This window comes from Triturus cristatus, chromosome 6 (genome assembly GCF_964204655.1).
Source record: "Triturus cristatus chromosome 6, aTriCri1.1, whole genome shotgun sequence".
In the NCBI taxonomy this organism is placed as follows: Eukaryota; Metazoa; Chordata; class Amphibia; order Caudata; family Salamandridae; genus Triturus; species Triturus cristatus.
The window spans coordinates 606,691,774-606,704,584 of NC_140589.1; the positions used below are offsets into that span (position 1 = coordinate 606,691,774).

At 43.2% G+C, this 12,811-nt stretch overlaps 1 long non-coding RNA gene and 6 other non-coding genes across 7 annotated transcripts in view; all 7 read right to left on the minus strand.

Moving 5' to 3' along the window:
• The window catches only part of LOC146817561 (uncharacterized), a 249,002-nt gene that overhangs the window by 200,750 nt on the left and 35,441 nt on the right, over positions 1 to 12,811 (minus strand). Inside the window, exons 16-20 of the long non-coding RNA XR_014963013.1 lie at positions 11,058 to 11,107; positions 8,684 to 8,737; positions 6,235 to 6,284; positions 3,861 to 3,914; positions 1,414 to 1,463 (exon numbers count right to left, since the gene is read on the minus strand). This is a non-coding gene — a long non-coding RNA (uncharacterized LOC146817561). The remainder of the gene's footprint in view (positions 1 to 1,413; positions 1,464 to 3,860; positions 3,915 to 6,234; positions 6,285 to 8,683; positions 8,738 to 11,057; positions 11,108 to 12,811) is intronic.
• LOC146817603 (small nucleolar RNA SNORD50) lies at positions 1,023 to 1,090 on the minus strand. The gene has a single exon (XR_014965166.1). It is a non-coding gene; the product is annotated as a small nucleolar RNA SNORD50 (small nucleolar RNA).
• Positions 1,701 to 1,786, minus strand: LOC146817604 (small nucleolar RNA SNORD103/SNORD85). Its single transcript, XR_014965133.1, has one exon. It is a non-coding gene; the product is annotated as a small nucleolar RNA SNORD103/SNORD85 (small nucleolar RNA).
• Positions 5,844 to 5,911, minus strand: LOC146817605 (small nucleolar RNA SNORD50). Its single transcript, XR_014965167.1, has one exon. It is a non-coding gene; the product is annotated as a small nucleolar RNA SNORD50 (small nucleolar RNA).
• Positions 6,522 to 6,607, minus strand: LOC146817606 (small nucleolar RNA SNORD103/SNORD85). Its single transcript, XR_014965134.1, has one exon. It is a non-coding gene; the product is annotated as a small nucleolar RNA SNORD103/SNORD85 (small nucleolar RNA).
• LOC146817607 (small nucleolar RNA SNORD50) lies at positions 10,667 to 10,734 on the minus strand. The gene has a single exon (XR_014965168.1). It is a non-coding gene; the product is annotated as a small nucleolar RNA SNORD50 (small nucleolar RNA).
• Positions 11,345 to 11,430, minus strand: LOC146817608 (small nucleolar RNA SNORD103/SNORD85). The gene has a single exon (XR_014965135.1). It is a non-coding gene; the product is annotated as a small nucleolar RNA SNORD103/SNORD85 (small nucleolar RNA).

Consider the following 12,811-nt stretch of genomic DNA (forward strand, 5'->3'; position numbering starts at 1 on the left):
GGGCTTAAAGCCCGACTTCCTCGTCGAAGACATTCCGATTTTAACAAGAATACACCACTAGATTACAAAGTATCTAGAGAGCACTGGGAAAAAACCGTTGCGCGTCGACGGCGCGGAAAAAAGGGAACTGACGTCACCACGCCGACGTGGGCTTCTTATGGCTCCGATGACGTCGTACGGAGTCGCGTGCGGAGCCGATGTATTGTGACGTCGCCCACGTCGACGTGGAATGCTGGGGAAGAAAAGTTCCGTGGAATGCTGGCGCAGGGGATATTCACAAGGTGAGGAATCCACTGGCAGATGTATCCATCAGAAATAGTAGGCATGCTGAGTGATGCTGGTTATTTTACACCAATACAACTTAATGCAGCACATCATCAAGTGACACTTGAAGCCAATTCTGAAATCTTAACTACCTCGGTTACACCATCCGGTGCTCATAAATATTTGCGTATACCATGCCGACTCAGATTCGTGACTACTATTTTTCAAAGCTAATATTGTACAGATTTAAAAATCTCCGGTCAGGACAAGCTTTCCAGGACGATAATTAGATTCATGCCAATTGTGTCGAGGACTACAACAGGATATTAGCAGGAATTCTTGGAGTGCAGAAAGATGGGAGTATGACTGTGACAAGAGAGAACTGACAGTTTTTGACATCTTCTGTGGAGCATTCAATTTGGAGGTTTGGTGAAAGCAATAACTGAGGCACCATCTAAGATTGACAAACATCAACTGAGATTGTTCATAGAAATTTGGGACAAGTGCTCGAGTCAAATCCCACAATATATTTACTTGACATACGAAACTACAGGGGCCATTTGATAACCGTTCAGCTTCTACATGTGATGAGTACATAGAGAAACTTGCAGCAATTTTCGCTGCATGAAGTGTAGTTTCCTTTAAAAGCACAATTTGGATCTAACTATTGCCCCATTTTTACAAGAACCACCATATCCGATCTATAAGTAAGCTCAACCTTAGTTGCAATCAATAATCATATGTGGAATGGCAATCTGATTTCAGGAGTCAGATCCGTAAGAGTTCTCCTCATAAAGTCAGGTTCGGGATTGTCTCATCATTAATCAGACTGGTTTTAAGCCTTACACCACATATGCAGGAGCGAAGCATACCTTCAAAACGCAGCATCGGTATGACCATCTCCGGTCAGACAATGCACCTGTCCTTCTTAGAAGCACTACAGACAAATCAGTCTTTCAAATAGATAGCATGGCCCACAAAACACTGACCTGACAAGTTCACCCAATATCAAGAGTTAAGCTATAGCATACATATATGTCCCACAGCATACAAAGATTTAAGACAACGCAAGAAGGACATCAAGTTGCACAGTAAAAGATATTTTAGCTACAAAGTCTAACTGACGTCTGCTTGAAAATGGTTTCTCACCTTTTTGGAGGGTAGCCGAGATAACAGCGGCATTCTTCGGGCCATCATTCCTAAAAGTGAAGACACAGTATTTTAGGCACTATTTAGTAGATAAGCAGACAGACACAGTACATCATTCTTCACCCTCATGAGTCCCTACCACACTGGAGCTGGAAGGTACAGCAAATCTTAAAAACCTGCAAGAAGAGAAGATCACCACGGTCCCTCCTCTTGCCCTACACAAGAAGCTCTCTTGCAAAAACACCAAGTCACTTTTAGCTGCCTGCAATATGAGGTACGGGCCTCTGTCCAGCTCAGATTTATGAGTACATGATGGGTTTCTCATTACTGAACACTCGTTCTCAGTGAGGGCAAGTGTATCATCATCGCAGGAGGAGCCCGTAGAGGCAGCAGTCAGTGGTGATAAGGAACGAAGACCACAACATGTGACCAAGAAGCAGGAATGAGCATTGTTTAAGATATTGCCACTGCAATCCTTCATGCCACCCAAGAACAACTGAAAGGTACACTCAACCTGCAATTCGGAGAAAGATGACTTATGGGGGAGCACTGACAAATATGTCCGTGACACTACTCAGTTGGACGAGGGCACAAAGGCTGGGGGAAAGGAATAGCATATTATGGAATGAAGAAGAGCTGAATACTTAACAGATAAAAGAGCAGCACTTACAGATGGTACCTCTGAAAAATGTAACCTACAAGCTAAATATGAAAACTCAAGCTCAATTACTTTGCACACGCTCTGACTAACTGCACCCTAAAAGCGTAATCGGTGAAGAATGGAAAAGAGTACCTGGTGAATTTACAAACCAAAAACCAGACCGGTCATGAAGCACACCAGTAAATAAGCAACTACAGAGGTTTTCGTCAAGAGAAGCCCATTGCCTGTGCTCACAGCCAATCAACACTCGCTTTCAAAATTGTGTTTTCTCTGTACACGTTTTAACTTCACTGCAACACAAATCAGTCACATAAGGCGATGCCTGGGTGTGCCATTTCCCCCTTTGGCCTTCTCCCCCTTCTGAAGGCTTGGGGTCCGGTTGCACCACGAGGCAGATAACAGACAGGTCATGGAGTACAGGGGTTACATGGGAGCACCATGGTGGGTCTTGTAGCCTCCATGCTCCAGGAAGGTCTGGTGCAGGGGTGGAAGTAAGGGTGCAATCCTTACATTCTTCTATCATTCCTACCCAGTCAAGGATCTGGTCCCATGGTACGGACTTTGGTGAAGCATAATCTAAAGGAGACGTGGCACAATATGGCCTCTTGCGTTGAAAGGCTGATACTCGTTAGTGGGTTAACTGCAAAGGAGGAAAACTCAAAATGACAATTCATCCCAGTGGCTAGGGGAGATTAAGTATGAAGTTTATTGATCATATTTCCCCTTGGATGCAAACAATGCAATTATTTTGTTGAACAAAAGCGAATTATTGTATTCTTCTGTGGCAGTTTTATGGCTTTATAGCATTTACTTTTGGAGATTGCATGTATGACTTAATGCCCTAATAAGCAGAAGCTGCTCACTCATTAAATGAGGAGTATGGTCCAGATTCCGGTTGTGGCCATTAGTAGAAGCCTGGATCCCGAATGGGGGCGGTGTACCCACAGGCTCTTCCAAGCTACCAGCGAACAACTTTAAAAACCCACCACAAGACTCAGATTTCTTCCTGAATGGTCGATTTGCTTCTAGGTGTAGATCACCACATACTTTTGGCAATGAATAGCAGCGGTTTTGAGCCCGTCGTGTAAGGTTAGGAGAAAGGTGCTCAACCAAAAGAACCAGCTTCAGAGAAAAAGAAGTACATCGGGCAGCAGACATTTGGAGCAGGACAGAAGCAGCCGAGCAGAGCACAAAAGGAAGGAGGGCTGTGGCTATCTAACATACTGCTCAAGTAAAGCTAGCCAAAGCAGTAACGTGCTGGTCAATCAAGGTCAGGCTGAGCCATCACAGCATGCAAACGCTGTACCTGACCTAGAGTACATAGAATGCGGTTACGTCCCCACGCATTGTGAGAAGATGCAGTGGTACTTTACTGTTTAGCAGATAAATCGCGGACACAAAAACATTCACTGGTCACAAAAGACTAGCGATAACTGATATTGGCACAAAGAGAAAGCACGCAAGTATTGTTTACAGACCTAAATGCCATCGGGATATAAGAAATGAACAGCACTGTGCACAGTTTTGTAGAAATTGCAAACTGGTTTCAGAGTTATTGAGAAAAAGTGCAAGATGAAGCTAAGGAGATACCTTGGGCCTAACCATGGCAACCTTGCAGAGTGTGCAACCGCCTATTGCAGTTTTCCAAAACCCAGGCAAGCCAAACATGAAGTGAAAACAATGGCACAGAGTTTTCAAACATCATTAGGTAGAAAGTGACAGAAAGTCATTTGAAGCACTGTTTATTTCATTGGGTGCTGAGGGCCAAACAAATGTGATCACTTACTAGAAACTGAGCCGATCCCAGCTGAATTTGGCAGACGCCAGGAGTACACTGAAGCTGTGAATCAAAAGAAAGGGCACTTTAATGAGGATCACGTTTCGAAGTAGCAGCACACAACTTTTAGTAGAAACAAGGAAAGCAGGAAACTAATGACATATGGAGGCACAAAGGATTCCGGGCTGCTGCACAGTGACTTTGAAAACTGCACAGACCAAGATCTCAGAGACCAAATTGAGACTAATACTGATTTTAATAATCTTCATAAAATATTACTCTGGCCAAAATCCAGCTCCTGAGAAAATATATGAACAGCCAAGGGGTTTGAGAAGTTAATGTTACCTGCTTGGGCCATTGCAAGAAAGAGCACAATTGATTCACCCTACGGTCAATGTTGTGAGTAAAGAGAGAAAAGTCATATACAAAGGAAGGGAGAGGAAGATATCGATTTAAGACGTGGTTCAAGGACGCGAGGGAAGCAATTCTGCTTGTCCAGCAGTGGGAAAGAAGTGCAAAATATCGGGACACTTTTAAAAGTGTGTTTAGGGCACATGTTCACTCAGTGAGAGTAAGTCACATAAAGGAGAAAATAAATGATGTGAGTGAAGGAATGTCAAAATGAGATGAACAGTAAATATCAAGAGTCATGGCCGAATCAGGTTGACCTGTATTTATTTTATTTGAATACACGTTTACAGACGTTCTGGCGAATGTGCTCCGGAAGGCCTCATATATCAAAAGTGAAGCGTTTGGTGAGCACCGTATCAATACTTACGGCTACTATGAAGACCTCTTAGGAGATTAAGGACATGGGTACTTACACAAAAGATTACGTGCCGAGTGACATTAGTAACCTAATTGGATGGGTAAATCAGGGTAGATTAGGGACCACACCGGCACCAGGTACAGATACCCCAGTGATTCTGGTGAGGCGGATGGATGCGTCTGTCATATTATGAACTGTTTCGGAGAGGTTTTCTTTGTCAAAGTAGGTTGTAGGAAACGGTTTGAGCACACAATTTTGCAGAAAGGTGCCATCCTGTCGAACACAAGAAGAGAAATGTGAAACTCAATCTTAAGGGTGAGTTGAGACAGCTTTTAGGTGATTTAGGTGTGCAAGAGATTATTAAGCCTTGTGATGTTGCACATTTGATTTACGCTGTCCTAGAGTGTGCAAAAGGAGGGGTGGGTAAATAAGATTGTGTGCATGCAGGTTGGCGCTCGCTCACCAGGAATATTGTTACTGAACATCATTCGATTTCCAAAATACCGGAAATAGTAGGCATGCTGAGTGATGCTGGTTATTTTACACCAATACAACTTAATGCAGCACATCATCAAGTGACACTTGAAGCCAATTCTGAAATCTTAACTACCTCTGTTACACCATCCGGTGCTCATAAATATTTGCGTATACCATGCCGACTCAGATTCGTGACTACTATTTTTCAAAGCTAATATTGTACAGATTTAAAAATCTCCGGTCAGGACAAGCTTTCCAGGACGATAATTAGATTCATGCCAATTGTGTCGAGGACTACAACAGGATATTAGCAGGAATTCTTGGAGTGCAGAAAGATGGGAGTATGACTGTGACAAGAGAGAACTGACAGTTTTTTACATCTACTGTGGAGCATTCAATTTGGAGGTTTGGTGAAAGCAATAACTGAGGCACCATCTAAGATTGACAAACATCAACTGAGATTGTTCATAGAAATTTGGGACAAGTGCTCGAGTTAAATCCCACAATATATTTACTTGACATACGAAACTACAGGGGCCATTTGATAACCGTTCAGCTTCTACATGTGATGAGTACATAGAGAAACTTGCAGCAATTTTCGCTGCATGAAGTGTAGTTTCCTTTAAAAGCACAATTTGGATCTAACTATTGCCCCATTTTTACAAGAACCACCATATCCGATCTATAAGTAAGCTCAACCTTAGTTGCAATCAGCAAGCAATAATCATATGTGGAATGGCAATCTGATTTCAGGAGTCAGATCCGTAAGAGTTCTCCTCATAAAGTCAGGTTCGGGATTGTCTCATCATTAATCAGACTGATTTTAAGCCTTACACCACATATGCAAGAGCGAAGCATACCTTCAAAACGCAGCATCGGTATGACCATCTCCGGTCAGACAATGCACCTGTCCTTCTTAGAAGCACTACAGACAAATCAGTCTTTCAAATAGATAGCATGGCCCACAAAACACTGACCTGACAAGTTCACCCAATATCAAGAGTTAAGCTATAGCATACATATATGTCCCACAGCATACAAAGATTTAAGACAACGCAAGAAGGACATCAAGTTGCACAGTAAAAGACATTTAAGCTACAAAGTCTAACTGACGCCTGCTTGAAAATGGTTTCTCACCTTTTTGGAGGGTAGCCGAGATAACAGCGGCATTCTTCGGGCCATCATTCCTAAAAGTGAAGACACAGTATTTTAGGCACTATTTAGTAGATAAGCAGACAGACACAGTACATCATTCTTCACCCTCATGAGTCCCTACCACACTGGAGCTGGAAGGTACAGCAAATCTTAAAAACCTGCAAGAAGAGAAGATCACCACGGTCCCTCCTCTTGCCCTACACAAGAAGCTCTCTTGCAAAAACACCAAGTCACTTTTAGCTGCCTGCAATATGAGGTACGGGCCTCTGTCCAGCTCAGATTTATGAGTACATGATGGGTTTCTCATTACTGAACACTCGTTCTCAGTGAGGGCAAGTGTATCATCATCGCAGGAGGAGCCCGTAGAGGCAGCAGTCAGTGGTGATAAGGAACGAAGACCACAACATGTGACCAAGAAGCAGGAATGAGCATTGTTTAAGATATTGCCACTGCAATCCTTCATGCCACCCAAGAACAACTGAAAGGTACACTCAACCTGCAATTCGGAGAAAGAGGACTTATGGGGGAGCACTGACAAATATGTCCGTGACACTACTCAGTTGGACGAGGGCACAAAGGCTGGGGGAAAGGAATAGCATATTATGGAATGAAGAAGAGCTGAATACTTAACAGATAAAAGAGCAGCACTTACAGGAGGTACCTCTGAAAAATGTAACCTACAAGCTAAATATGAAAACTCAAGCTCAATTACTTTGCACACGCTCTGACTAACTGCACCCTAAAAGCGTAATCGGTGAAGAATGGAAAAGAGTACCTGGTGGATTTACAAACCAAAAACCAGACAGGTCATGAAGCACACCAGTAAATAAGCAACTACAGAGGTTTTCGTCAAGAGAAGCCCATTGCCTGTGCTCACAGCCAATCAACACTCGCTTTCAAAATTGTGTTTTCTCTGTACATGTTTTAACTTCACTGCAACACAAATCAGTCACATAAGGCGATGCCTGGGTGTGCCATTTCCCCCTTTGGCCTTCTCCCCCTTCTGAAGGCTTGGGGTCCGGTTGCACCACGAGGCAGATAACAATGGAGTACAGGGGTTACATGGGAGCACCATGGTGGGTCTTGTAGCCTTCATGCTCCAGGAAGGTCTGGTGCAGGGGTGGAAGTAAGGGTGCAATCCTTACATTCTTCTATCATTCCTACCCAGTCAAGGATCTGGTCCCATGGTACGGACTTTGGTGAAGCATAATCTAAAGGAGACGTGGCACAATATGGCCTCTTGCGTTGAAAGGCTGATACTCGTTAGTGGGTTAACTGCAAAGGAGGAAAACTCAAAATGACAATTCATCCCAGTGGCTAGGGGAGATTAAGTATGAAGTTTATTGATCATATTTCCCCTTGGATGCAAACAATGCAATTATTTTGTTGAACAAAAGCGAATTATTGTATTCTTCTGTGGCAGTTTTATGGCTTTATAGCATTTACTTTTGGAGATTGCATGTATGACTTAATGCCCTAATAAGCAGAAGCTGCTCACTCATTAAATGAGGAGTATGGTCCAGATTCCGGTTGTGGCCATTAGTAGAAGCCTGGATCCCGAATGGGGGCGGTGTACCCACAGGCTCTTCCAAGCTACCAGCGAACAACTTTAAAAACCCACCACAAGACTCAGATTTCTTCCTGAATGGTCGATTTGCTTCTAGGTGTAGATCACCACATACTTTTGGCAATGAATAGCAGCGGTTTTGAGCCCGTCGTGTAAGGTTAGGAGAAAGGTGCTCAACCAAAAGAACCAGCTTCAGAGAAAAAGAAGTACATCTAGTGCAGCGGGCAGCAGACATTTGGAGCAGGACAGAAGCAGCCGAGCAGAGCACAAAAGGAAGGAGGGCTGTGGCTATCTAACATACTGCTCAAGTAAAGCTAGCCAAAGCAGTAACGTGCTGGTCAATCAAGGTCAGGCTGAGCCATCACAGCATGCAAACGCTGTACCTGACCTAGAGTACATAGAATGCGGTTACGTCCCCACGCATCGTGAGAAGATGCAGTGGTACTTTACTGTTTAGCAGATAAATCAAGGGAAACAAAAATATTCACTGGTCACAAAAGACTAGCGATAACGGATATTGGCACAAAGAGAAAGCATGCAAGTATTGTTTACAGACCTAAATGCCATCGGGATATAAGAAATGAACAGCACTGTGCACAGTTTTGTAGAAATTGCAAACTGGTTTCAGAGTTATTGAGAAAAAGTGCAAGGTGAAGCTAAGGAGATACCTTGGGCCTAACCATGGCAACCTTGCAGAGTGTGCAACCGCCTATTGCAGTTTTCCAAAACCCAGGCAAGCCAAACATGAAGTGAAAACAATGGCACAGAGTTTTCAAACATCATTAGGTAGAAAGTGACAGAAAGTCATTTGAAGCACTGTTTATTTCATTGGGTGCTGAGGGCCAAACAAATGTGATCACTTACTAGAAACTGAGCCGATCCCAGCTGAATTTGGCAGACGCCAGGAGTACACTGAAGCTGTGAATCAAAAGAAAGGGCACTTTAATGAGGATCACGTTTCGAAGTAGCAGCACACAACTTTTAGTAGAAACAAGGAAAGCAGGAAACTAATGACATATGGAGGCACAAAGGATTCCGGGCTGCTGCACAGTGACTTTGAAAACTGCACAGACCAAGATCTCAGAGACCAAATTGAGACTAATACTGATTTTAATAATCTTCATAAAATATTACTCTGGCCAAAATCCAGCTCCTGAGAAAATATATGAACAGCAAAGGGGTTTGAGAAGTTAATGTTACCTGCTTGGGCCATTGCAAGAAAGAGCACAATTGATTCACCCTACGGTCAATGTTGTGAGTAAAGAGAGAAAAGTCATATACAAAGGAAGGGAGAGGAAGATATCGATTTAAGACGTGGTTCAAGGACGCGAGGGAAGCAATTCTGCTTGTCCAGCAGTGGGAAAGAAGTGCAAAATATCGGGACACTTTTAAAAGTGTGTTTAGTGCACATGTTCACTCAGTGAGAGTAAGTCACATAAAGGAGAAAATAAATGATGTGAGTGAAGGAATGTCAAAATGAGATGAACAGTAAATATCAAGAGTCATGGCCGAATCAGGTTGACCTGTATTTATTTTATTTGAATACACGTTTACAGACGTTCTGGCGAATGTGCTCCGGAAGGCCTCATATATCAAAAGTGAAGCGTTTGGTGAGCACCGTATCAATACTTACGGCTACTATGAAGACCTCTTAGGAGATTAAGGACATGGGTACTTACACAAAAGATTACGTGCCGAGTGACATTAGTAACCTAATTGGATGGGTAAATCAGGGTAGATTAGGGACCACACCGGCACCAGGTACAGATACCCCAGTGATTCTGGTGAGGCGGATGGATGCGTCTGTCATATTATGAACTGTTTCGGAGATGTTTTCTTTGTCAAAGTAGGTTGTAGGAAACGGTTTGAGCACACAATTTTGCAGAAAGGTGCCATCCTGTCGAACACAAGAAGAGAAATGTGAAACTCAATCTTAAGGGTGAGTTGAGACAGCTTTTAGGTGATTTATGTGTGCAAGAGATTATTAAGCCTTGTGATGTTGCACATTTGATTTACGCTGTCCTAGAGTGTGCAAAAGGAGGGGTGGGTAAATAAGATTGTGTGCATGCAGGTTGGCGCTCGCTCACCAGGAATATTGTTACTGAACATCATTCGATTTCCAAAATACCGGAAATAGTAGGCATGCTGAGTGATGCTGGTTATTTTACACCAATACAACTTAATGCAGCACATCATCAAGTGACACTTGAAGCCAATTCTGAAATCTTAACTACCTCGGTTACACCATCCGGTGCTCATAAATATTTGCGCATACCATGCCGACTCAGATTCGTGACTAGTATTTTTCAAAGCTAATATTGTACAGATTTAAAAATCTCCGGTCAGGACAAGCTTTCCAGGACGATAATTAGATTCATGCCAATTGTGTCGAGGACTACAACAGGATATTAGCAGGAATTCTTGGAGTGCAGAAAGATGGGAGTATGACTGTGACAAGAGAGAACTGACAGTTTTTGACATCTTCTGTGGAGCATTCCATTTGGAGGTTTGGTGAAAGCAATAACTGAGGCACCATCTAAGATTGACAAACATCAACTGAGATTGTTCATAGAAATTTGGGACAAGTGCTCGAGTCAAATCCCACAATATATTTACTTGACATACGAAACTACAGGGGCCATTTGATAACCGTTCAGCTTCTACATGTGATGAGTACATAGAGAAACTTGCAGCAATTTTCACTGCATGAAGTGTAGTTTCCTTTAAAAGCACAATTTGGATCTAACTATTGCCCCATTTTTACCAGAACCACCATATCCGATCTATAAGTAAGCTCAACCTTAGTTGCAATCAGCAAGCAATAATCATATGTGGAATGGCAATCTGATTTCAGGAGTCAGATCCGTAAGAGTTCTCCTCATAAAGTCAGGTTCGGGATTGTCTCATCATTAATCAGACTGATTTTAAGCCTTACACCACATATGCAAGAGCGAAGCATACCTTCAAAACGCAGCATCGGTATGACCATCTCCGGTCAGACAATGCACCGGTCCTTCTTAGAAGCACTACAGACAAATCAGTCTTTCAAATAGATAGCATGGCCCACAAAACACTGACCTGACAAGTTCACCCAATATCAAGAGTTAAGCTATAGCATACATATATGTCCCACAGCATACAAAGATTTAAGACAACGCAAGAAGGACATCAAGTTGCACAGTAAAAGACATTTAAGCTACAAAGTCTAACTGACGCCTGCTTGAAAATGGTTTCTCACCTTTTTGGAGGGTAGCCGAGATAACAGCGGCATTCTTCGGGCCATCATTCCTAAAAGTGAAGACACAGTATTTTAGGCACTATTTAGTAGATAAGCAGACAGACACAGTACATCATTCTTCACCCTCATGAGTCCCTACCACACTGGAGCTGGAAGGTACAGCAAATCTTAAAAACCTGCAAGAAGAGAAGATCACCACGGTCCCTCCTCTTGCCCTACACAAGAAGCTCTCTTGCAAAAACACCAAGTCACTTTTAGCTGCCTGCAATATGAGGTACGGGCCTCTGTCCAGCTCAGATTTATGAGTACATGATGGGTTTCTCATTACTGAACACTCGTTCTCAGTGAGGGCAAGTGTATCATCATCGCAGGAGGAGCCCGTAGAGGCAGCAGTCAGTGGTGATAAGGAACGAAGACCACAACATGTGACCAAGAAGCAGGAATGAGCATTGTTTAAGATATTGCCACTGCAATCCTTCATGCCACCCAAGAACAACTGAAAGGTACACTCAACCTGCAATTCGGAGAAAGAGGACTTATGGGGGAGCACTGACAAATATGTCCGTGACACTACTCAGTTGGACGAGGGCACAAAGGCTGGGGGAAAGGAATAGCATATTATGGAATGAAGAAGAGCTGAATACTTAACAGATAAAAGAGCAGCACTTACAGGAGGTACCTCTGAAAAATGTAACCTACAAGCTAAATATGAAAACTCAAGCTCAATTACTTTGCACACGCTCTGACTAACTGCACCCTAAAAGCGTAATCGGTGAAGAATGGAAAAGAGTACCTGGTGGATTTACAAACCAAAAACCAGACAGGTCATGAAGCACACCAGTAAATAAGCAACTACAGAGGTTTTCGTCAAGAGAAGCCCATTGCCTGTGCTCACAGCCAATCAACACTCGCTTTCAAAATTGTGTTTTCTCTGTACATGTTTTAACTTCACTGCAACACAAATCAGTCACATAAGGCGATGCCTGGGTGTGCCATTTCCCCCTTTGGCCTTCTCCCCCTTCTGAAGGCTTGGGGTCCGGTTGCACCACGAGGCAGATAACAATGGAGTACAGGGGTTACATGGGAGCACCATGGTGGGTCTTGTAGCCTTCATGCTCCAGGAAGGTCTGGTGCAGGGGTGGAAGTAAGGGTGCAATCCTTACATTCTTCTATCATTCCTACCCAGTCAAGGATCTGGTCCCATGGTACGGACTTTGGTGAAGCATAATCTAAAGGAGACGTGGCACAATATGGCCTCTTGCGTTGAAAGGCTGATACTCGTTAGTGGGTTAACTGCAAAGGAGGAAAACTCAAAATGACAATTCATCCCAGTGGCTAGGGGAGATTAAGTATGAAGTTTATTGATCATATTTCCCCTTGGATGCAAACAATGCAATTATTTTGTTGAACAAAAGCGAATTATTGTATTCTTCTGTGGCAGTTTTATGGCTTTATAGCATTTACTTTTGGAGATTGCATGTATGACTTAATGCCCTAATAAGCAGAAGCTGCTCACTCATTAAATGAGGAGTATGGTCCAGATTCCGGTTGTGGCCATTAGTAGAAGCCTGGATCCCGAATGGGGGCGGTGTACCCACAGGCTCTTCCAAGCTACCAGCGAACAACTTTAAAAACCCACCACAAGACTCAGATTTCTTCCTGAATGGTCGATTTGCTTCTAGGTGTAGATCACCACATACTTTTGGCAATGAATAGCAGCGGTTTTGAGCCCGTCGTGTAAGGTTAGGAGAAAG